This window comes from Pogoniulus pusillus, unplaced genomic scaffold, assembly GCF_015220805.1.
Source record: "Pogoniulus pusillus isolate bPogPus1 unplaced genomic scaffold, bPogPus1.pri scaffold_128_arrow_ctg1, whole genome shotgun sequence".
Classification (NCBI taxonomy): domain Eukaryota; kingdom Metazoa; phylum Chordata; class Aves; order Piciformes; family Lybiidae; genus Pogoniulus; species Pogoniulus pusillus.
In genome coordinates, this window is record NW_026974565.1 from 42620 (window position 1) to 65531 (window position 22912).

General features: G+C 55.9%; 1 long non-coding RNA gene across 1 annotated transcript; it reads left to right on the plus strand.

Annotated features, from left to right (window-relative positions):
- The first annotated feature begins 7958 nt into the window (after positions 1 to 7958).
- LOC135173900 (uncharacterized) lies at positions 7959 to 22649 on the plus strand. The gene is made up of 2 exons (XR_010301539.1): positions 7959 to 15410; positions 16844 to 22649. It is a non-coding gene; the product is annotated as an uncharacterized LOC135173900 (long non-coding RNA).
- The last annotated feature ends 263 nt before the right edge of the window (positions 22650 to 22912 follow it).

Here is a 22912-nt window from a genome sequence, read left to right on the forward strand (position 1 = left end):
TGTCTGCAGGGGTCTTCTACAAGGTCTGGAGGCTTTTCTGAGTTTGCAGAGGTGTGTGGGGGTCTGGAGACATCTGTAGGTACCCTTAGGGGTCTGGAGGGCTCTCTTGAAGTCTGTGGAGTTCTCTGGGTGTCTGTGGAGGCGGTTAGGGGTCTGTAGAGGTGTCTGTGGTGCTGTAGGTGTCTCAAAAGGCTGTAAAGGTCTTGAAGTGCCTTGCAAAGGTCTCGAGGTGTCTGTAGAGGTCTGTAGGGGTCTGCAGGGTTCTCTGGAAGTCTGTAGAGGAGTTTGTGTTCCAGAGCATGCTTGTTGTTTAGGTTGCTGTGAAAAGTGCTGTAGCTTAGGCTTCCCAGGAGGGAAAGAGGGGCTCTGGGCAGTAACAGGGGAGTCTCCTCGGAGTGCCCGAGCGGAGTGGGAGCTCAGCTTGCCCCTCCTTGTCCTGTAGGGACAGAGCGTAGGCCCTGTTGTTGAGGGCCTGGGTGTGTGCCTCCGTGGCAGCCTGTCCTGTTGTCAAGGTGGCATCTCAAGGGCCCTGTAGTCGGGGCCTGTGTGATGAGCTGTGGAGCCTTGTGTCCCTGTGTGTTGCCAGGAGCGGCCCGAGGTCCCGGTGAGCAGGTCCTAGGAGGCTGTTTTGGGCAGCTGAGTGGAGCGCACGTTCCTGGGCCCTTAGAGGGTGGAGGTGGCTCCCTGGGCTCCTGAAGAGGTGTTGCTGTGCTGCAGGCAGGTGGGCCGTCCCGTAAGTTGGGCGCAGTCCGGAGCCCGTGGCTCCGTAGGCGTTTTTGGGAGTGCCGAGGCGAGAGCGGCCGCCCTGTAAGTGGGGCTGTGCGTCGCGGTGCCCGGCGGGAGGTTGGAGGGAGCCCCCCTGTAATCAGGGTGGGTACGTCTGGCCCCAGGCTTTCAGAGGCATGGCGTCAGGTTTGTTCATCTCAGCGTGTACCCCTCGGCCCCAGGCTTAGTGTTGGTGGAGTCTCCCGCCATGACCCAGGTCTTTGGCTGCGAAAGCCCGCTGCCTGGCTCCTGAGTCTGCTTCCTGTAGCTGCGGGGCTAGGCCATGCTCTCGACTCCCCGGCATCGACCCACCCGTAAGCGGTCCCCGGGTCCGAGTGCCTTTGCGCTCAGCTTGCAGCCCGTGTGGGGTGCCCGCGTCCTTAGCGGGGTGCGGGTGTAGATGGCCCTAAACTGGAGAGAAGGAGCCTCCGTAGGCCCCTGGGACCAGGGTTGCCCTGCCGGTCGGGGCCCGCTCAGTGCCCTGGCGTCCCAGGCGCGTTTTGATGCCAGCAGCGAGTACAGCGCGCCGTACGCAGGATCGTGTAGCCTCCGCGGCGGCTGCTTTGCGCGCCCAGCTGGATTTGTGCGGGGTTCCCGCCTCGCAGCCCGTCTCCAGTCCTGACCGGGAGTGTGCCGTGCGCCGCTTGGGCGAGACAAGGCAAAGTGGGAGGGCTTTGCGGCGCTGGGGCTGCCTGCGGGTGGGAAGCTGGCCGGGTGGTGCCCCTGGGGAGGTGCCCATTTCCCACGGGTGCGGAGGGGGAGGCGCCAGTGAGCCCTAAGCCTGCCCTTGCTCGGCGGTTGCTGGAGCCGACAGCGGAAGAGGCACGACAGAGAATGGCGAGGTAAAGGACGTTGAGAAGAGGCGGGCCGTCGGTCTGGAGAAGAGGAGACGGGCGAGGCGCTCTGGGCAAAGGGAGTCGCCCCTGACCGAAGGTGTGGTAAGTCGAGAGCTTTGCCGTCACCTCGAGTGTGGCCTGTGTGGCTTTGCGCTGGACAACCTCCACGTAAGTAGGACTCGGTCTTTGCTTGTGCCGTCGTTTTCCTTTTGGCGGTTTGGTCCTTTGGCTGCCCGGAGCCCGGCTGCCCTGTAAGGAAGGCGCGAGGCGGTGTCTCCACGCCCGTTGGGGAAAGGGATCAACCTGGTCCCCGAGCCCCCCCTGTAAGCGGGGTAGGGTCCTTTCTGCAGCCCCGGCAGCTTGTCAGCTGTGGGCTGCCTGTGCAGCGTGACCCCCTGTGCTCGGGGCGTGTCGCGGCTTTTTGTCCTTTGGCCGCCCCTGAGGACCTTTGGTGTCCCGAGGCTTCCCTGAGCTCCACAGAGTCTGGTGCGGCCAAGTCTGACCCTCTTCTCTCCTGCTGCGGGGTAAGGATGACTGTCCCATCGGTGGCTGCCCAGAGCTTGCTCCCTCTCCTGGGAAGAGATGTGCGTATGGTCCCCTCCCTTGCCTCTGTGTGTGTGTGTGCTTGTGTGCCTGAGCGTGCTTGTGGTGTAGGTTGCTGTGAAAAGTGCTGTAGCTTAGCTTAGGCTTCCCAGGAGGGATAGAGGGGCTCTGGGCAGTAACAGGGGAGTCTCCTCGGAGTGCCCGAGCGGAGTGGGAGCTCAGCTTGCCCCTCCTTGTCCTGTAGGGACAGAGCGTAGGCCCTGTTGTTGAGGGCCTGGGTGTGTGCCTCCGTGGCAGCCTGTCCTGTTGTCAAGGTGGCATCTCAAGGGCCCTGTAGTCGGGGCCTGTGTGATGAGCTGTGGAGCCTTGTGTCCCTGTGTGTCGCCAGGAGCGGCCCGAGGTCCCGGTGAGCAGGTCCTAGGAGGCTGTTTTGGGCAGCTGAGTGGAGCGCACGTTCCTGGGCCCTTAGAGGGTGGAGGTGGCTCCCTGGGCTCCTGAAGAGGTGTTGCTGTGCTGCAGGCAGGTGGGCCGTCCCGTAAGTTGGGCGCAGTCCGGAGCCCGTGGCTCCGTAGGCGTTTTTGGGAGTGCCGAGGCGAGAGCGGCCGCCCTGTAAGTGGGGCTGTGCGTCGCGGTGCCCGGCGGGAGGTTGGAGGGAGCCCCCCTGTAATCAGGGTGGGTACGTCTGGCCCCAGGCTTTCAGAGGCATGGCGTCAGGTTTGTTCATCTCAGCGTGTACCCCTCGGCCCCAGGCTTAGTGTTGGTGGAGTCTCCCGCCATGACCCAGGTCTTTGGCTGCGAAAGCCCGCTGCCTGGCTCCTGAGTCTGCTTCCTGTAGCTGCGGGGCTAGGCCATGCTCTCGACTCCCCGGCATCGACCCACCCGTAAGCGGTCCCCGGGTCCGAGTGCCTTTGCGCTCAGCTAGCAGCCCGTGTGGGGTGCCCGCGTCCTTAGCGGGGTGCGGGTGTAGATGGCCCTAAACTGGAGAGAAGGAGCCTCCGTAGGCCCCTGGGACCAGGGTTGCCCTGCCAGTCGGGGCCCACTCAGTGCCCTGCTCCGAGTAACTCGGAAATCTTGTCCCGTAATCACAGACCTCAAAGATTTTCCTAGTCCTGCCTGTGCTTCCATTAACTCAAAAATCTCATCTCTGTTCTCTGTAATATTGTGTGCGCTCCTAGTATGGATGCAGTGGTCTCTGTGGCCATCCCATGAAGTCCAAATGCCCTTCCTAGTGGTTTTGCGGCTTCTAGTGTTCTAGGTAATGCCCCATCTCCTCCTCAGTGCTGCCATTGTTTGTAGTGTGGCCCTTGTATCTTTGTAGTATCACCGCGTCTCTTTCTGCTGCTGCCAGTAAAACGAAGTGCTGCCCAGTCCCTCTCACTGCTCCCCATAATACTCAGTGCCCCCCAGTCCCTGCAGCATTCTCTGTGATACTCTATGCCATCCAGCGCTCCCAATGTGGCCCTAGTGCCCTGTAGTTCCTCCCTCCCCTCTCAGTAATTGCAAAACCTGTTCTTGGTACTCCTGGACCTCCCTGTGCCTGCCCCCGTGCCATTTTCTGTGAAAACTTAGAGAAGGTTGTTCTCCAGATATGGTAGTGGATTAGTTGTAGTGGTGGGATTGTGAACTTGTGGCCAGACTTGGTGATCTCAAGGGTCTCTTCCAGCCTCAAGAGATCTGTGGTTCCATGATTTTGAAATGACAATCAGGAGAGGGCAGTTAGTGTCAGCTACTGCATATCACTTAATATTTACTTGTTTCCTTCATGGTTCTTTATTATGTCATGCTCAAGGAATCTGCACAAGGCTGCCCCGGGAGGTGGTGGAGTCTCCGTGCCTGGAGTTGTCCAAGCTGCGAGATGGAGGTGCACCCTCAGAGGTTTGCAGATGGCCCCAAACAGAGTGGTGCTGTGGAGAAAGCAGAGGGACAGAATGGCATCCAGAAAACACCTGGGCAGGCAGGAGAGCTGGGCCCAGGTGAAGCTTGTGAGGTTCAACAAGAGCAAGGGCAGGGTGCTGGACGTGGGCAGGAGCAAGCCTGCCTGTCACTGCAGGCTGGGGGCGGAGGCAATAAAGAGTAGCCCTGGGGGTGCTTGGGAGAAGCTGAGTGCAAGCACATGGTGTGAGCTCGCAGGCCAGGAGGAGCCTGTCGGTGTCTGCAGGGGTGTGCAAGCAGCTGTAGAAGTCTGCCCAGGTCTGTAGATGTCTGCAGGGGTCTTCTACAAGGTCTGGAGGCTTTTCTGAGTTTGCAGAGGTGTGTGGGGGTCTGGAGACATCTGTAGGTACCCTTAGGGGTCTGGAGGGCTCTCTTGAAGTCTGTGGAGTTCTCTGGGTGTCTGTGGAGGCGGTTAGGGGTCTTTAGAGGTGTCTGTGGTGCTGTAGGTGTCTCAAAAGGCTGTAAAGGTCTTGAAGTGCCTTGCAAAGGTCTCGAGGTGTCTGTAGAGGTCTTTAGGGGTCTGCAGGGTTCTCTGGAAGTCTGTAGAGGAGTTTGTGTTCCAGAGCATGCTTGTTGTTTAGGTTGCTGTGAAAAGTGCTGTAGCTTAGGCTTCCCAGGAGGGAAAGAGGGGCTCTGGGCAGTAACAGGGGAGTCTCCTCGGAGTGCCCGAGCGGAGTGGGAGCTCAACTTGCCCCTCCTTGTCCTGTAGGGACAGAGCGTAGGCCCTGTTGTTGAGGGCCTGGGTGTGTGCCTCCGTGGCAGCCTGTCCTGTTGTCAAGGTGGCATCTCATGAGCCCTGTAGTCGGGGCCTGTGTGATGAGCTGTGGAGCCTTGTGTCCCTGTGTGTCGCCAGGAGCGGCCCGAGGTCCCGGTAAGCAGGGCCTAGGAGGCTGTTTTGGGCAGCTGAGAGGAGCGCACGTTCCTGGGCCCTTAGAGGGTGGAGGTGGCTCCCTGGGCTCCTGAAGAGGTGTTGCTGTGCTGCAGGCAGGTGGGCCGTCCCGTAAGTTGGGCGCAGTCCGGAGCCCGTGGCTCCGTAGGCGTTTTTGGGAGTGCCGAGGCGAGAGCGGCCGCCCTGTAAGTGGGGCTGTGCGTCGCGGTGCCCGGCGGGAGGTTGGAGGGAACCCCCCTGTAATCAGGGTGGGTACGTCTGGCCCCAGGCTTTCAGAGGCATGGCGTCAGGTTTGTTCATCTCAGCGTGTACCCCTCGGCCCCAGGCTTAGTGTTGGTGGAGTCTCCCGCCATGACCCAGGTCTTTGGCTGCGAAAGCTCGCTGCCTGGCTCCTGAGTCTGCTTCCTGTAGCTGCGGGGCTAGGCCATGCTCTCGACTCCCCGGCATCGACCCACCCGTAAGCGGTCCCCGGGTCCGAGTGCCTTTGCGCTCAGCTTGCAGCCCGTGTGGGGTGCCCGCGTCCTTAGCGGGGTGCGGGTGTAGATGGCCCTAAACTGGAGAGAAGGAGCCTCCGTAGGCCCCTGGGACCAGGGTTGCCCTGCCGGTCGGGGCCCACTCAGTGCCCTGCTCCGAGTAACTCGGAAATCTTGTCCCGTAATCACAGACCTCAAAGATTTTCCTAGACCTGCCTGTGCTTCCATTAACTCAAAAATCTCATCTCTGTTCTCTGTAATATTGTGTGCGCTCCTAGTACGGATGCAGTGGTCTCTGTGGCCATCCCATGAAGTCCAAATGCCCTTCCTAGTGGTTTTGCGGCTTCTAGTGTTCTTGGTAATGCCCCATCTCCTCCTCAGTGCTGCCATTGTTTGTAGTGTGGCCCTTGTATCTTTGTAGTATCACCGCGTCTCTTTCTGCTGCTGCCAGTAAAACGAAGTGCTGCCCAGTCCCTCTCACTGCTCCCCATAATACTCAGTGCCCCCCAGTCCCTGCAGCATTCTCTGTGATACTCTATGCCATCCAGCGCTCCCAATGTGGCCCTAGTGCCCTGTAGTTCCTCCCTCCCCTCTCAGTAATTGCAAAACCTGTTCTTGGTACTCCTGGACCTCCCTGTGCCTGCCCCCGTGCCATTTTCTGTGAAAACTTAGAGAAGGTTGTTCTCCAGATATGCTAGTGGATTAGTTGTAGTGGTGGGATTGTGAACTTGTGGCCAGACTTGGTGATCTCGAGGGTCTCTTCCAGCCTCAAGAGATCTGTGGTTCCATGATTTTGAAATGACAATCAGGAGAGGGCAGTTAGTGTCAGCTACTGCATATCACTTAATATTTACTTGTTTCCTTCATGGTTCTTTATTATGTCATGCTCAAGGAATCTGCACAAGGCTGCCCCGGGAGGTGGTGGAGTCTCCGTGCCTGGAGTTGTCCAAGCTGCGAGATGGAGGTGCACCCTCAGAGGTTTGCAGATGGCCCCAAACAGAGTGGTGCTGTGGAGAAAGCAGAGGGACAGAATGGCATCCAGAAAACACCTGGGCAGGCAGGAGAGCTGGGCCCAGGTGAAGCTTGTGAGGTTCAACAAGAGCAAGGGCAGGGTGCTGGACGTGGGCAGGAGCAAGCCTGCCTGTCACTGCAGGCTGGGGGCGGAGGCAATAAAGAGTAGCCCTGGGGGTGCTTGGGAGAAGCTGAGTGCAAGCACATGGTGTGAGCTCGCAGGCCAGGAGGAGCCTGTCGGTGTCTGCAGGGGTGTGCAAGCAGCTGTAGAAGTCTGCCCAGGTCTGTAGATGTCTGCAGGGGTCTTCTAAAAGGTCTGGAGGCTTTTCTGAGTTTGCAGAGGTGTGTGGGGGTCTGGAGACATCTGTAGGTACCCTTAGGGGTCTGGAGGGCTCTCTTGAAGTCTGTGGAGTTCTCTGGGTGTCTGTGGAGGCGGTTAGGGGTCTGTAGAGGTGTCTGTGGTGCTGTAGGTGTCTCAAAAGGCTGTAAAGGTCTTGAAGTGCCTTGCAAAGGTCTCGAGGTGTCTGTAGAGGTCTTTAGGGGTCTGCAGGGTTCTCTGGAAGTCTGTAGAGGAGTTTGTGTTCCAGAGCATGCTTGTCGTTTAGGTTGCTGTGAAAAGTGCTGTAGCTTAGGCTTCCCAGGAGGGAAAGAGGGGCTCTGGGCAGTAACAGGGGAGTCTCCTCGGAGTGCCCGAGCGGAGTGGGAGCTCAGCTTGCCCCTCCTTGTCCTGTAGGGACAGAGCGTAGGCCCTGTTGTTGAGGGCCTGGGTGTGTGCCTCCGTGGCAGCCTGTCCTGGTGTCAAGGTGGCATCTCAAGGGCCCTGTAGTCGGGGCCTGTGTGATGAGCTGTGGAGCCTTGTGTCCCTGTGTGTCGCCAGGAGCGGCCCGAGGTCCCGGTGAGCAGGTCCTAGGAGGCTGTTTTGGGCAGCTGAGTGGAGCGCACGTTCCTGGGCCCTTAGAGGGTGGAGGTGGCTCCCTGGGCTCCTGAAGAGGTGTTGCTGTGCTGCAGGCAGGTGGGCCGTCCCGTAAGTTGGGCGCAGTCCGGAGCCCGTGGCTCCGTAGGCGTTTTTGGGAGTGCCGAGGCGAGAGCGGCCGCCCTGTAAGTGGGGCTGTGCGTCGCGGTGCCCGGCGGGAGGTTGGAGGGAGCCCCCCTGTAATCAGGGTGGGTACGTCTGGCCCCAGGCTTTCAGAGGCATGGCGTCAGGTTTGTTCATCTCAGCGTGTACCCCTCGGCCCCAGGCTTAGTGTTGGTGGAGTCTCCCGCCATGACCCAGGTCTTTGGCTGCAAAAGCCCGCTGCCTGGCTCCTGAGTCTGCTTCCTGTAGCTGCGGGGCTAGGCCATGCTCTCGACTCCCCGGCATCGACCCACCCGTAAGCGGTCCCCGGGTCCGAGTGCCTTTGCGCTCAGCTAGCAGCCCGTGTGGGGTGCCCACGTCCTTAGCGGGGTGCGGGTGTAGATGGCCCTAAACTGGAGAGAAGGAGCCTCCGTAGGCCCCTGGGACCAGGGTTGCCCTGCCGGTCGGGCCCCGCTCAGTGCCCTGGCGTCCCAGGCGCGTTTTGATGCCAGCAGCGAGTACAGCGCGCCGTACGCAGGATCGTGTAGCCTCCGCGGCGGCTGCTTTGCGCGCCCAGCTGGATTTGTGCGGGGTTCCCGCCTCGCAGCCCGTCTCCAGTCCTGACCGGGAGTGTGCCGTGCGCCGCTTGGGCGAGACAAGGCAAAGTGGGAGGGCTTTGCGGCGCTGGGGCTGCCTGCGGGTGGGAAGCTGGCCGGGTGGTGCCCCTGGGGAGGTGCCCATTTCCCACGGGTGCGGAGGGGGAGGCGCCAGTGAGGCCTAAGCCTGCCCTTGCTCGGCGGTTGCTGGAGCCGACAGCGGAAGAGGCACGACAGAGAATGGCGAGGTAAAGGACGTTGAGAAGAGGCGGGCCGTCGGTCTGGAGAAGAGGAGACGGGCGAGGCGCTCTGGGCAAAGGGAGTCGCCCCTGACCGAAGGTGTGGTAAGTCGAGAGCTTTGCCGTCACCTCGAGTGTGGCCTGTGTGGCTTTGCGCTGGACAACCTCCACGTAAGTAGGACTCGGTCTTTGCTTGTGCCGTCGTTTTCCTTTTGGCGGTTTGGTCCTTTGGCTGCCCGGAGCCCGGCTGCCCTGTAAGGAAGGCGCGAGGCGGTGTCTCCACGCCCGTTGGGGAAAGGGATCAACCTGGTCCCCGAGCCCCCCCTGTAAGCGGGGTAGGGTCCTTTCCGCAGCCCCGGCAGCTTGTCAGCTGTGGGCTGCCTGTGCAGCGTGACCCCCTGTGCTCGGGGCGTGTCGCGGCTTTTGTCCTTTGGCCGCCCCTGAGGGCCTTTGGTGTCCCGAGGCTTCCTTGAGCTCCACAGAGTCTGGTGCGGCCAAGTCTGACCCTCTTCTCTCCTGCTGCGGGGTAAGGATGACTGTCCCATCGGTGGCTGCCCAGAGCTTGCTCCCTCTCCTGGGAAGAGATGTGCGTATGGCCCCCTCCCTTGCCTCTGTGTGTGCTTGTGTGCCTGAGCGTGCTTGTGGTGTAGGTTGCTGTGAAAAGTGCTGTAGCTTAGCTTAGGCTTCCCAGGAGGGAAAGAGGGGCTCTGGGCAGTAACAGGGGAGTCTCCTCGGAGTGCCCGAGCGGAGTGGGAGCTCAGCTTACCCCTCCTTGTCCTGTAGGGACAGAGCGTAGGCCCTGTTGTTGAGGGCCTGGGTGTGTGCCTCCGTGGCAGCCTGTCCTGTTGTCAAGGTGGCATCTCAAGGGCCCTGTAGTCGGGGCCTGTGTGATGAGCTGTGGAGCCTTGTGTCCCTGTGTGTTGCCAGGAGCGGCCCGAGGTCCCGGTGAGCAGGTCCTAGGAGGCTGTTTTGGGCAGCTGAGTGGAGCGCACGTTCCTGGGCCCTTAGAGGGTGGAGGTGGCTCCCTGGGCTCCTGAAGAGGTGTTGCTGTGCTGCAGGCAGGTGGGCCGTCCCGTAAGTTGGGCGCAGTCCGGAGCCCGTGGCTCCGTAGGCGTTTTTGGGAGTGCCGAGGCGAGAGCGGCCGCCCTGTAAGTGGGGCTGTGCGTCGCGGTGCCCGGCGGGAGGTTGGAGGGAGCCCCCCTGTAATCAGGGTGGGTACGTCTGGCCCCAGGCTTTCAGAGGCATGGCGTCAGGTTTGTTCATCTCAGCGTGTACCCCTCGGCCCCAGGCTTAGTGTTGGTGGAGTCTCCCGCCATGACCCAGGTCTTTGGCTGCGAAAGCCCGCTGCCTGGCTCCTGAGTCTGCTTCCTGTAGCTGCGGGGCTAGGCCATGCTCTCGACTCCCCGGCATCGACCCACCCGTAAGCGGTCCCCGGGTCCGAGTGCCTTTGCGCTCAGCTAGCAGCCCGTGTGGGGTGCCCGCGTCCTTAGCGGGGTGCGGGTGTAGATGGCCCTAAACTGGAGAGAAGGAGCCTCCGTAGGCCCCTGGGACCAGGGTTGCCCTGCCGGTCGGGCCCCGCTCAGTGCCCTGGCGTCCCAGGCGCGTTTTGATGCCAGCAGCGAGTACAGCGCGCCGTACGCAGGATCGTGTAGCCTCCGCGGCGGCTGCTTTGCGCGCCCAGCTGGATTTGTGCGGGGTTCCCGCCTCGCAGCCCGTCTCCAGTCCTGACCGGGAGTGTGCCGTGCGCCGCTTGGGCGAGACAAGGCAAAGTGGGAGGGCTTTGCGGCGCTGGGGCTGCCTGCGGGTGGGAAGCTGGCCGGGTGGTGCCCCTGGGGAGGTGCCCATTTCCCACGGGTGCGGAGGGGGAGGCGCCAGTGAGGCCTAAGCCTGCCCTTGCTCGGCGGTTGCTGGAGCCAACAGCGGAAGAGGCACGACAGAGAATGGCGAGGTAAAGGACGTTGAGAAGAGGCGGGCCGTCGGTCTGGAGAAGAGGAGACGGGCGAGGCGCTCTGGGCAAAGGGAGTCGCCCCTGACCGAAGGTGTGGTAAGTCGAGAGCTTTGCCGTCACCTCGAGTGTGGCCTGTGTGGCTTTGCGCTGGACAACCTCCACGTAAGTAGGACTCGGTCTTTGCTTGTGCCGTCGTTTTCCTTTTGGCGGTTTGGTCCTTTGGCTGCCCGGAGCCCGGCTGCCCTGTAAGGAAGGCGCGAGGCGGTGTCTCCACGCCCGTTGGGGAAAGGGATCAACCTGGTCCCCGAGCCCCCCCTGTAAGCGGGGTAGGGTCCTTTCCGCAGCCCCGGCAGCTTGTCAGCTGTGGGCTGCCTGTGCAGCGTGACCCCCTGTGCTCGGGGCGTGTCGCGGCTTTTTGTCCTTTGGCCGCCCCTGAGGACCTTTGGTGTCCCGAGGCTTCCCTGAGCTCCACAGAGTCTGGTGCGGCCAAGTCTGACCCTCTTCTCTCCTGCTGCGGGGTAAGGATGACTGTCCCATCGGTGGCTGCCCAGAGCTTGCTCCCTCTCCTGGGAAGAGATGTGCGTATGGTCCCCTCCCTTGCCTCTGTGTGTGCGTGTGCTTGTGTGCCTGAGCGTGCTTGTGGTGTAGGTTGCTGTGAAAAGTGCTGTAGCTTAGCTTAGGCTTCCCAGGAGGGAAAGAGGGGCTCTGGGCAGTAACAGGGGAGTCTCCTCGGAGTGCCCGAGCGGAGTGGGAGCTCAGCTTGCCCCTCCTTGTCCTGTAGGGACAGAGCGTAGGCCCTGTTGTTGAGGGCCTGGGTGTGTGTCTCCGTGGCAGCCTGTCCTGTTGTCAAGGTGGCATCTCAAGGGCCCTGTAGTCGGGGCCTGTGTGATGAGCTGTGGAGCCTTGTGTCCCTGTGTGTCGCCAGGAGCGGCCCGAGGTCCCGGTGAGCAGGTCCTAGGAGGCTGTTTTGGGCAGCTGAGTGGAGCGCACGTTCCTGGGCCCTTAGAGGGTGGAGGTGGCTCCCTGGGCTCCTGAAGAGGTGTTGCTGTGCTGCAGGCAGGTGGGCCGTCCCGTAAGTTGGGCGCAGTCCGGAGCCCGTGGCTCCGTAGGCGTTTTTGGGAGTGCCGAGGCGAGAGCGGCCGCCCTGTAAGTGGGGCTGTGCGTCGCGGTGCCCGGCGGGAGGTTGGAGGGAGCCCCCCTGTAATCAGGGTGGGTACGTCTGGCCCCAGGCTTTCAGAGGCATGGCGTCAGGTTTGTTCATCTCAGCGTGTACCCCTCGGCCCCAGGCTTAGTGTTGGTGGAGTCTCCCGCCATGACCCAGGTCTTTGGCTGCGAAAGCCCGCTGCCTGGCTCCTGAGTCTGCTTCCTGTAGCTGCGGGGCTAGGCCATGCTCTCGACTCCCCGGCATCGACCCACCCGTAAGCGGTCCCCGGGTCCGAGTGCCTTTGCGCTCAGCTTGCAGCCCGTGTGGGGTGCCCGCGTCCTTAGCGGGGTGCGGGTGTAGATGGCCCTAAACTGGAGAGAAGGAGCCTCCGTAGGCCCCTGGGACCAGGGTTGCCCTGCCGGTCGGGGCCCACTCAGTGCCCTGCTCCGAGTAACTCGGAAATCTTGTCCCGTAATCACAGACCTCAAAGATTTTCCTAGACCTGCCTGTGCTTCCATTAACTCAAAAATCTCATCTCTGTTCTCTGTAATATTGTGTGCGCTCCTAGTACGGATGCAGTGGTCTCTGTGGCCATCCCATGAAGTCCAAATGCCCTTCCTAGTGGTTTTGCGGCTTCTAGTGTTCTTGGTAATGCCCCATCTCCTCCTCAGTGCTGCCATTGTTTGTAGTGTGGCCCTTGTATCTTTGTAGTATCACCGCGTCTCTTTCTGCTGCTGCCAGTAAAACGAAGTGCTGCCCAGTCCCTCTCACTGCTCCCCATAATACTCAGTGCCCCCCAGTCCCTGCAGCATTCTCTGTGATACTCTATGCCATACAGCGCTCCCAATGTGGCCCTAGTGCCCTGTAGTTCCTCCCTCCCCTCTCAGTAATTGCAAAACCTGTTCTTGGTACTCCTGGACCTCCCTGTGCCTGCCCCCGTGCCATTTTCTGTGAAAACTTAGAGAAGGTTGTTCTCCAGATATGGTAGTGGATTAGTTGTAGTGGTGGGATTGTGAACTTGTGGCCAGACTTGGTGATCTCAAGGGTCTCTTCCAGCCTCAAGAGATCTGTGGTTCCATGATTTTGAAATGACAATCAGGAGAGGGCAGTTAGTGTCAGCTACTGCATATCACTTAATATTTACTTGTTTCCTTCATGGTTCTTTATTATGTCATGCTCAAGGAATCTGCACAAGGCTGCCCTGGGAGGTGGTGGAGTCTCCGTGCCTGGAGTTGTCCAAGCTGCGAGATGGAGGTGCACCCTCAGAGGTTTGCAGATGGCCCCAAACAGAGTGGTGCTGTGGAGAAAGCAGAGGGACAGAATGGCATCCAGAAAACACCTGGGCAGGCAGGAGAGCTGGGCCCAGGTGAAGCTTGTGAGGTTCAACAAGAGCAAGGGCAGGGTGCTGGACGTGGGCAGGAGCAAGCCTGCCTGTCACTGCAGGCTGGGGGCGGAGGCAATAAAGAGTAGCCCTGGGGGTGCTTGGGAGAAGCTGAGTGCAAGCACATGGTGTGAGCTCGCAGGCCAGGAGGAGCCTGTCGGTGTCTGCAGGGGTGTGCAAGCAGCTGTAGAAGTCTGCCCAGGTCTGTAGATGTCTGCAGGGGTCTTCTAAAAGGTCTGGAGGCTTTTCTGAGTTTGCAGAGGTGTGTGGGGGTCTGGAGACATCTGTAGGTACCCTTAGGGGTCTGGAGGGCTCTCTTGAAGTCTGTGGAGTTCTCTGGGTGTCTGTGGAGGCGGTTAGGGGTCTGTAGAGGTGTCTGTGGTGCTGTAGGTGTCTCAAAAGGCTGTAAAGGTCTTGAAGTGCCTTGCAAAGGTCTCGAGGTGTCTGTAGAGGTCTTTAGGGGTCTGCAGGGTTCTCTGGAAGTCTGTAGAGGAGTTTGTGTTCCAGAGCATGCTTGTCGTTTAGGTTGCTGTGAAAAGTGCTGTAGCTTAGGCTTCCCAGGAGGGAAAGAGGGGCTCTGGGCAGTAACAGGGGAGTCTCCTCGGAGTGCCCGAGCGGAGTGGGAGCTCAGCTTGCCCCTCCTTGTCCTGTAGGGACAGAGCGTAGGCCCTGTTGTTGAGGGCCTGGGTGTGTGCCTCCGTGGCAGCCTGTCCTGTTGTCAAGGTGGCATCTCAAGGGCCCTGTAGTCGGGGCCTGTGTGATGAGCTGTGGAGCCTTGTGTCCCTGTGTGTCGCCAGGAGCGGCCCGAGGTCCCGGTGAGCAGGTCCTAGGAGGCTGTTTTGGGCAGCTGAGTGGAGCGCACGTTCCTGGGCCCTTAGAGGGTGGAGGTGGCTCCCTGGGCTCCTGAAGAGGTGTTGCTGTGCTGCAGGCAGGTGGGCCGTCCCGTAAGTTGGGCGCAGTCCGGAGCCCGTGGCTCCGTAGGCGTTTTTGGGAGTGCCGAGGCGAGAGCGGCCGCCCTGTAAGTGGGGCTGTGCGTCGCGGTGCCCGGCGGGAGGTTGGAGGGAGCCCCCCTGTAATCAGGGTGGGTACGTCTGGCCCCAGGCTTTCAGAGGCATGGCGTCAGGTTTGTTCATCTCAGCGTGTACCCCTCGGCCCCAGGCTTAGTGTTGGTGGAGTCTCCCGCCATGACCCAGGTCTTTGGCTGCGAAAGCCCGCTGCCTGGCTCCTGAGTCTGCTTCCTGTAGCTGCGGGGCTAGGCCATGCTCTCGACTCCCCGGCATCGACCCACCCGTAAGCGGTCCCCGGGTCCGAGTGCCTTTGCGCTCAGCTTGCAGCCCGTGTGGGGTGCCCGCGTCCTTAGCGGGGTGCGGGTGTAGATGGCCCTAAACTGGAGAGAAGGAGCCTCCGTAGGCCCCTGGGACCAGGGTTGCCCTGCCGGTCGGGGCCCACTCAGTGCCCTGCTCCGAGTAACTCGGAAATCTTGTCCCGTAATCACAGACCTCAAAGATTTTCCTAGACCTGCCTGTGCTTCCATTAACTCAAAAATCTCATCTCTGTTCTCTGTAATATTGTGTGCGCTCCTAGTACGGATGCAGTGGTCTCTGTGGCCATCCCATGAAGTCCAAATGCCCTTCCTAGTGGTTTTGCGGCTTCTAGTGTTCTTGGTAATGCCCCATCTCCTCCTCAGTGCTGCCATTGTTTGTAGTGTGGCCCTTGTATCTTTGTAGTATCACCGCGTCTCTTTCTGCTGCTGCCAGTAAAACGAAGTGCTGCCCAGTCCCTCTCACTGCTCCCCATAATACTCAGTGCCCCCCAGTCCCTGCAGCATTCTCTGTGATACTCTATGCCATACAGCGCTCCCAATGTGGCCCTAGTGCCCTGTAGTTCCTCCCTCCCCTCTCAGTAATTGCAAAACCTGTTCTTGGTACTCCTGGACCTCCCTGTGCCTGCCCCCGTGCCATTTTCTGTGAAAACTTAGAGAAGGTTGTTCTCCAGATATGGTAGTGGATTAGTTGTAGTGGTGGGATTGTGAACTTGTGGCCAGACTTGGTGATCTCAAGGGTCTCTTCCAGCCTCAAGAGATCTGTGGTTCCATGATTTTGAAATGACAATCAGGAGAGGGCAGTTAGTGTCAGCTACTGCATATCACTTAATATTTACTTGTTTCCTTCATGGTTCTTTATTATGTCATGCTCAAGGAATCTGCACAAGGCTGCCCCGGGAGGTGGTGGAGTCTCCGTGCCTGGAGTTGTCCAAGCTGCGAGATGGAGGTGCACCCTCAGAGGTTTGCAGATGGCCCCAAACAGAGTGGTGCTGTGGAGAAAGCAGAGGGACAGAATGGCATCCAGAAAACACCTGGGCAGGCAGGAGAGCTGGGCCCAGGTGAAGCTTGTGAGGTTCAACAAGAGCAAGGGCAGGGTGCTGGACGTGGGCAGGAGCAAGCCTGCCTGTCACTGCAGGCTGGGGGCGGAGGCAATAAAGAGTAGCCCTGGGGGTGCTTGGGAGAAGCTGAGTGCAAGCACATGGTGTGAGCTCGCAGGCCAGGAGGAGCCTGTCGGTGTCTGCAGGGGTGTGCAAGCAGCTGTAGAAGTCTGCCCAGGTCTGTAGATGTCTGCAGGGGTCTTCTAAAAGGTCTGGAGGCTTTTCTGAGTTTGCAGAGGTGTGTGGGGGTCTGGAGACATCTGTAGGTACCCTTAGGGGTCTGGAGGGCTCTCTTGAAGTCTGTGGAGTTCTCTGGGTGTCTGTGGAGGCGGTTAGGGGTCTTTAGAGGTGTCTGTGGTGCTGTAGGTGTCTCAAAAGGCTGTAAAGGTCTTGAAGTGCCTTGCAAAGGTCTCGAGGTGTCTGTAGAGGTCTTTAGGGGTCTGCAGGGTTCTCTGGAAGTCTGTAGAGGAGTTTGTGTTCCAGAGCATGCTTGTCGTTTAGGTTGCTGTGAAAAGTGCTGTAGCTTAGGCTTCCCAGGAGGGAAAGAGGGGCTCTGGGCAGTAACAGGGGAGTCTCCTCGGAGTGCCCGAGCGGAGTGGGAGCTCAGCTTGCCCCTCCTTGTCCTGTAGGGACAGAGCGTAGGCCCTGTTGTTGAGGGCCTGGGTGTGTGCCTCCGTGGCAGCCTGTCCTGTTGTCAAGGTGGCATCTCAAGGGCCCTGTAGTCGGGGCCTGTGTGATGAGCTGTGGAGCCTTGTGTCCCTGTGTGTCGCCAGGAGCGGCCCGAGGTCCCGGTGAGCAGGTCCTAGGAGGCTGTTTTGGGCAGCTGAGTGGAGCGCACGTTCCTGGGCCCTTAGAGGGTGGAGGTGGCTCCCTGGGCTCCTGAAGAGGTGTTGCTGTGCTGCAGGCAGGTGGGCCGTCCCGTAAGTTGGGCGCAGTCCGGAGCCCGTGGCTCCGTAGGCGTTTTTGGGAGTGCCGAGGCGAGAGCGGCTGCCCTGTAAGTGGGGCTGTGCGTCGCGGTGCCCGGCGGGAGGTTGGAGGGAACCCCCTGTAATCAGGGTGGGTACGTCTGGCCCCTGTCTTTCAGAGGCATGGCGTCAGGTTTGTTCATCTTAGCATGTACGCCTTGGCCTCAGGCTTAGAGTTGGGGGTTCTCCTGCCATGACCCAGGTCTTTGGCTGCGAAAGCCTGCTGCCTGGCTCCTGAGTCTGCTTCCTGTAGCTGCGGGACCGGTTTGAGGTCTCCATGACCCCTTCTCAGACGCAGGTCTTGTGTAGCCCCAAACTGTTCCACGAACCCAGAATATTTGACAGAAGCTTTTCATGAAAATGGTTTGTAAAGATGGGAAGAGACCTCTCATTGAGGTAGTTGACTTCCAGTCCTTGGACTTGGCATTGAAGTTGAGACGTGGTCTTGAACTCTCTTCTTCTTGGAGTTTGGGAATGGTCGGACCCATGATCTCAATGATTTTTTGTTTCAAATTGAGGTGATTCGAAATGGCTATGACATAAAGCTAAAGCTCTGCTGTACCCTGAGGATACATAGTACCCGTGCTGCCCTTAGCATTAGTTGTATCCTTTTTATTGAGTACGTCCATTGGTGAAATGACCACAGGAGATGCGGAGTTCTCATCTCACTGAAGATCTTGGAAAAGTTGTGTTTTGCTGCCCACCATGCGTGTCTCTGCTACGAATGTGCAAGCGGGAGGAGTGGCTGATACTTCTTGAAGCTGTGCTACTCTTCAGGCCCATTTTAGCAGGTTGGGGAGCTGCAGACAGGACACCTGAGGAAGGTCAGCAAAGGTAAGTGTGGAGTCCTGCATGTGGGGAGAAAGAAGTATTAGATGTTGTATCTTTCATCCCGCTGTGTTCTAAAATCTCTTAAGAACAAGTGTTGGCTTGGTAGAGTCTATCTATTTTGTCTATTATATATAAAGGCTTCTAGACTATAACCTCAAATAGAGCTGCATGAGGTTTTCTATATACACAACTCATATTTTGAAAACAGTGAATTTTCCATTGTGTGTGTTTGTAGCAGACATAATGAGATGGGTGAAGGAAGAGAATTATCCTTAAGGACATTGTTAAAGTATTGAAATGACAGCATGGTGATGATGGCAATGGGAAAGGCTCTTGGAAAGCACATGTTAAGAGGGGTAAGGTTGTGGGGTGGTTAGGAATGTTCTTAGGAGACATTTGTATAGAGGCCAAAGAGAGGATGGTGCAGATGAAGAGAATGTTATCTAGAGTTGTAAGGAGCCCAGAAGAAGACAGGAGAACCAATTCTAAGCTGGCTAGGGAGATATTGTGTTACAGGTGCCAGCATTCTAGAGGTTGGTGACAAGCCTGCAAACCACATAGGGCCACTTAAAAAGGCAAGTGGAATCGACTAATACATAGCAAGCTCTCTTGGTAAGATTACACTGTGGGCATGCCTTTGGTTGGCTGTGCTACGGAGGTACCCTTCTGGAGGAGATTTGCCAGAGACATCTAGGAAGTGGACCACACTTGAGCAGGGAATTAAGCTTCTGAGGGAGTTTGCTGTAAAGGAAATACTTTCTGGAGATGACGGTATGCAGAATCCTGATGAAATTCCTGTTGGAAAATGTCTTTGAAAGAAACTTCTTGACATTAGATGGAGGAGCAAGTTTAATAGTTTGGTAAACAGGTTTGTGTGAGAGAACAATGATGGAAGACTTCCTACAGTTGGTGAATTCCCTGACCAAATGAGGCAGTTAGAGGACATTTTGTCCCACACTTCTTTAGTGTCTGCTTTAAAAACTCAGGCTGCAGAAACGAAAGGTAGAATAAAAAAGATGGAGGAGGCCCTTAAAATCTCCATATCTAAGTTGGTGAAGGAAAAAGCATTTCATCTGGAGATGAATCCAGTACCAGTTGAACAGTTTACCTCAGGAGTGGAAACACAGTTGGACAATGTGTCATTCGGTCATCCACAATGCATTGGAGAAAGGTAAAGTCCCAGAACATCTGCAATTCATCAATGACAACATTGTGTGGGACCAAACTGCTGAGGAAGCCTTTGAGAAAGGTAACACAATAATTGACATTTGGTTGAAGGCAGGTTTTACCATAAAGAGGACAAAGTAAAAGGACCTGCCAGACAAATACAGGCAGGATGGTCACTGTCACATTCCACAGGATGTGCTAAAGGAATTCTCCACCATGGCAGTTCCTGTGACTAAAGAAGACCCTTCCAGTTTCTTGGGTGCAGTGGGATTTTTGGAAACCTGGATTCAGTCAGATTGTTAAACCTCTGCAAGATGTGACTTGTGAAAGGAGCAATTTTGAGTGGGGACCTGAGCAGCAAGCAGCCTTTGATCAGATCAAGTGAGTAGTCCGTGCAGTGGGCTTGGGAGCAGTTCAGACTGGTCCAGACATGAAAAACATTCTGCATCCAAATGCAAGTGGCAGTGGCCCAACCTGGAGCCTTTTGGCAGAGAGCTCCAAATGAGACATGTGGTTGTGCACTTGGTTTCTGGAGTCATTGGTGCAGAGGTTCAGGAGTGAATGACATTCCAAAAGAGAAAGAAATACTAGCAGCTCCTGAAAGAGTAAAAGCACTTCTGAAGTAATTTGAACAGAGTCACAACTTTCAGCTTCTAGATTACCAGTTCTGAACTGGATGTTCCAAAGGCAAAGGTTTCTCACCACATCATGCCACAGATGCACCCTGGTTTAAGTGGATAGCTTTGGTAAGCCTAGGAGCACAAATGGGTACTCTTGCATGACCTGGTCTGGTGGAAGTGTTCACTAATTGGCCAGAAGGTACAAACTGTCCCAAATCTCCAGTAGAGAGAGTAACCTGTGATGAGGAATTTTCTCCTTATGGTGATCTCTCTGATCAGGACAAGAACAATGCTTTGTTGACAGACGATTCCTGTTGTCTTGTCGGGAAGAAGCAAAGATGGAAGTCAGCAGTCTGGAGTCCCGGCAGGAGAGTTACAGAAGTGAGAGATGGAGAAGGTGAATCCAGTCAATTTGCTGAAGTAAAAGCTGTCCAGCTTGCTCTTGATGTGGCCGAATGTGAAAACTTGGCTATCCTTTACCTCTACGCTGACTCGTGGGTGGTAGCCAATACTCTATAGGGTTGTCTAAAAGACTGGAAAAAGAACTGGTGGCAGTTGAATAAAAGTCTATTTGGTGTGCTGGTCTATGGGAGGAAATTGATGTTTGCCTTGAGAAAATGCCAGCGCAAGTGCAGCGCAGAAACACACACAGGCCTAAGAACAAAGCTACTCAGGAACGTAAACACAACCATGGGGCAGATCAAGCTGCTAGAGTTTCTCAAGTTGATACAAAGTATGATCTTGACCTCGATAGGAAACATGGAGGTGAGCTGTTCTGGGCTTGGTGGGCCCTTCATTCATTTGGACACCAAGGCCGAGATGCAACTTACTGGTGAGCATGTGACACGTCAATGGACTTCTCCATGGATCACAGGATATTAGGGGTTGGTAGGTAAATAGGGTGTGTGATACGGTAGAAGTAACCACTAGGTGTGTGGAATAGGCTGCATGCTGTTTTTTAATGAACGAATCACAAGATGCCAGAATGTACTAACTGCCACATGAACAGAACTCAAAAAGTGTCTAAGAGATACACAGTAAAGGTCTTGGGAATCTTGCGGCGTTTGCCACAGTCGAGGTTCCGTAAACAGAACGGGACCTGCACAATCAGGTTTGTTGCAAACAGTGGACGGTAATAAAATTCCTGTTGTGCGTGAAAAGAATCTGTTAGGAAAAGCTGTTTGGGAACTTTCTCCTTTGGGTGAAGAGAAACCTGTGCGAGGGGTGGTTTCCGCTGAAGGTCCTGGTCATCCATACCGGGTAATGCAGGAGAATGGTGAAATCCAGTGTATTCCAGGAAGAAATCTAACTTTAGATGAGAGACTTAAACCTCAGAGCGCATAATAGAAGCTGTAAGAACTTGTGTTTGGGGTACAATGCGGCATCAAAAAGACGAATCTTTGAGAGATCTACAGTACAAGGGCATGAAGCTATGTCACTTGGGAGTTCCTGTTTTCATGTCATCTGTGAAGAGACAAACCGTTTCCTGTCTTCTGGTCTTTTGAGTCGCCTACATCTAAGATAGCTGGAATGAAGTATGAAGTGGTGTTGCAGAGGGGAAATGAATTGGTGGGAGATGATAGTCTACAAAAACATATAATTTATTAACTTTAATATTCTGAACTCTTGCCAACCCCAACCACTGAATTGTAATATTAATATTTGTTCTTACATGCTTATGGAAGACATTCTAGGAATATCAGCAAACAGAACTATTATTATCTAGCAAACATTCAAACTATAAACAGAGAGAGGAATTTCCCCACAGCCAAATGCCACTTGGGGTCAATCTGCTGCTTGCCCACTAGGTGGGCGGAAGCTCGTTCTGCTTTATGGCAGAAGGCAGTAGAGAATTACAGAGACATTTAAAGCATTTACTCACAAATTCCTATTAATCGTCAATCACCCTCCGGGGCTACGTCACAGCCTATACAAGTGTCCAATCTTCAGGGAGCTCTGCCCATGGACTTCAAGGCTGGGATCCTCCTGGTTTCAGGGGAAAGGATGCAGACGTGCAGACAATCTCTGACTTTGTTCTCATGTCTTCTTCTGACAGGACCTGAGGTGCAGGAGGATGTCATACAGTCTCGGCACGATGTCCCGCTGGCCATGCAGGCCGATCACGTGCAGACAGTCAAGGGTCTGCTCCTGGTAACTTGCGGCAGTGGAGTTTACCAGGCAGCAGTAAGGCAGCGGTCGTGCAATAGGGTGGACGGGAGACTGGGCTCCGTAGAGAAAGGCAGGCAATACAAGCAAATAGCAACAAGCAGTGAAGCAAAAGCAAGCAAGCAGGCAGGCACTTTGTTTACCTGTGTACCTCCTATTTATCACATGTGGGCTGAGAATAATGGCCCCTTGGCTGTCAGAATGACCAATGAGCTTGGCAGTTAACCAAAGCATACCATAATAGGCAAGGGCCACAGGCCTGGCCTCACCCGAATATGGGGCTAGCATGGGCCTTGCACATAGTAAGCTGCAAGCTAGGTGCATGGGCTTACCCAAGCGCGTTACACAACTTGGGCCCTGGGCAGGCCAGACTTTATGGCGCCAGGTCTATTGTGGCCTTTTTGCGTTTGTTTGTATCCGTTTAATGTGTTTACCCCTGGTACGGGCAGAAAAACACGTCCAGGCAAGACAGAACATGTATAAGCCTATTTTGGGCAACTGGAAACACAGACTTTACAAGGATGGATAAATATTTTTTTAGATTTGACAGATGACTGTATGTAAAACAGTGAATGATCTAGAGGAGTGATTTGTCATGGTTTGAGGCCAATTGCGATATTTTAATGAAGGAATGAGATGATTGGTTGTAAAAGGAAAATAATGATGAAGTCTGTCATTCATTGGTCTGCTTTCTGGGATAGAAAGAATGTCAACAATTTGTACCACTCTGGTCTGTGACGCTGGATCTAATAGCTTCCTCCTCATTCTGTTCTGGTGTCTGTTCTACTGATTGTGGCTATCAGGAAACAATGTTTCAGCCGCTCACAGTTACTTAAAACTTGCTGTAAGGGGCCACTAGGCTCTTTTGTGTGTGGCACACTGGGGTAACCTTACAGGGCCTCCTGTAATACTAGAGAATTCCTAAGACATCACTCTAAGTGCTCTGTGGGTATGGGCACACCAATATTGGTAGGCTCTTCTCCTGTTGCGTCTATAATTCTTTGTCTGCCCTTGCAGATCAACTCACCTATTGCTTCCATTTGAGTTTGAATGCTTGTTTTTGGTCGATTATAAGATTGCATTGTTTGTCAAGGGCACCGCTTGCCTGGGGATCCTTTCCCCCTTTTCCTTTTTACCATTGACAAACCATGGCAAAAGAGTGCGTGACACGGTTACGGACGAGCAGCAATAGCGATAGTTCAGCGAGTCGTCGGCTGACAGCACCGGCAGCAATCTTTTGAGCAAACTTCTGCAAGACAGACTCAAGGAGAAACCGTTATAGATTGACAGGCATCAGTACCACAGAAAAGTGGCAGAAGAGGAGCAATATCGGCATTAGCGATACCCACAGCGTTTCTAAGCCACTGAATGTTGCCCAGGAGCGTCTGCGCATCAGTAAGGATAGTTAACTTTACATCCAATTCAACCTTTGGTGGCTGAATAACTGAATCAGAATTTTTCTACTCTAGATAATTCCAAGGCGCCCTCTGCTGAACCTTCTCAGCTGCTACTGTTAAACCTTTCTCTCTCAGTTTTGCAGTGATGTGGTTTGTATCTTGATCAGTGAATTGTGTCCGTCTGCAGAACAGCATGTCATGCATATAGTGGTAAATGATGACCTCAGACCAGAGGATCAAATGGGTGCCAAAGCCCAAGCCACATATAGTTGGCATAAGGTGGGAGAGTTTTTCGTGCCTTGAGGCAGTACAACCCACTCATAACGCTGACTAGGTTCTGCTTTATTGACAGAAAGTGGGGTAAAAGCAAAGCTTTGTCAATCTTGGTTAGCCACTGCAGTCATGAAAAAGCAATCTTTCAAATCAATTATCACAATATGTCAATTGTGTGGTAACTTAGCAGGAGAGGAGAGACCAGGCTGTAGGGCTGCCGTTGTCTGCATTTGGTCATTTATTTTTTGGCGGTCACACAAA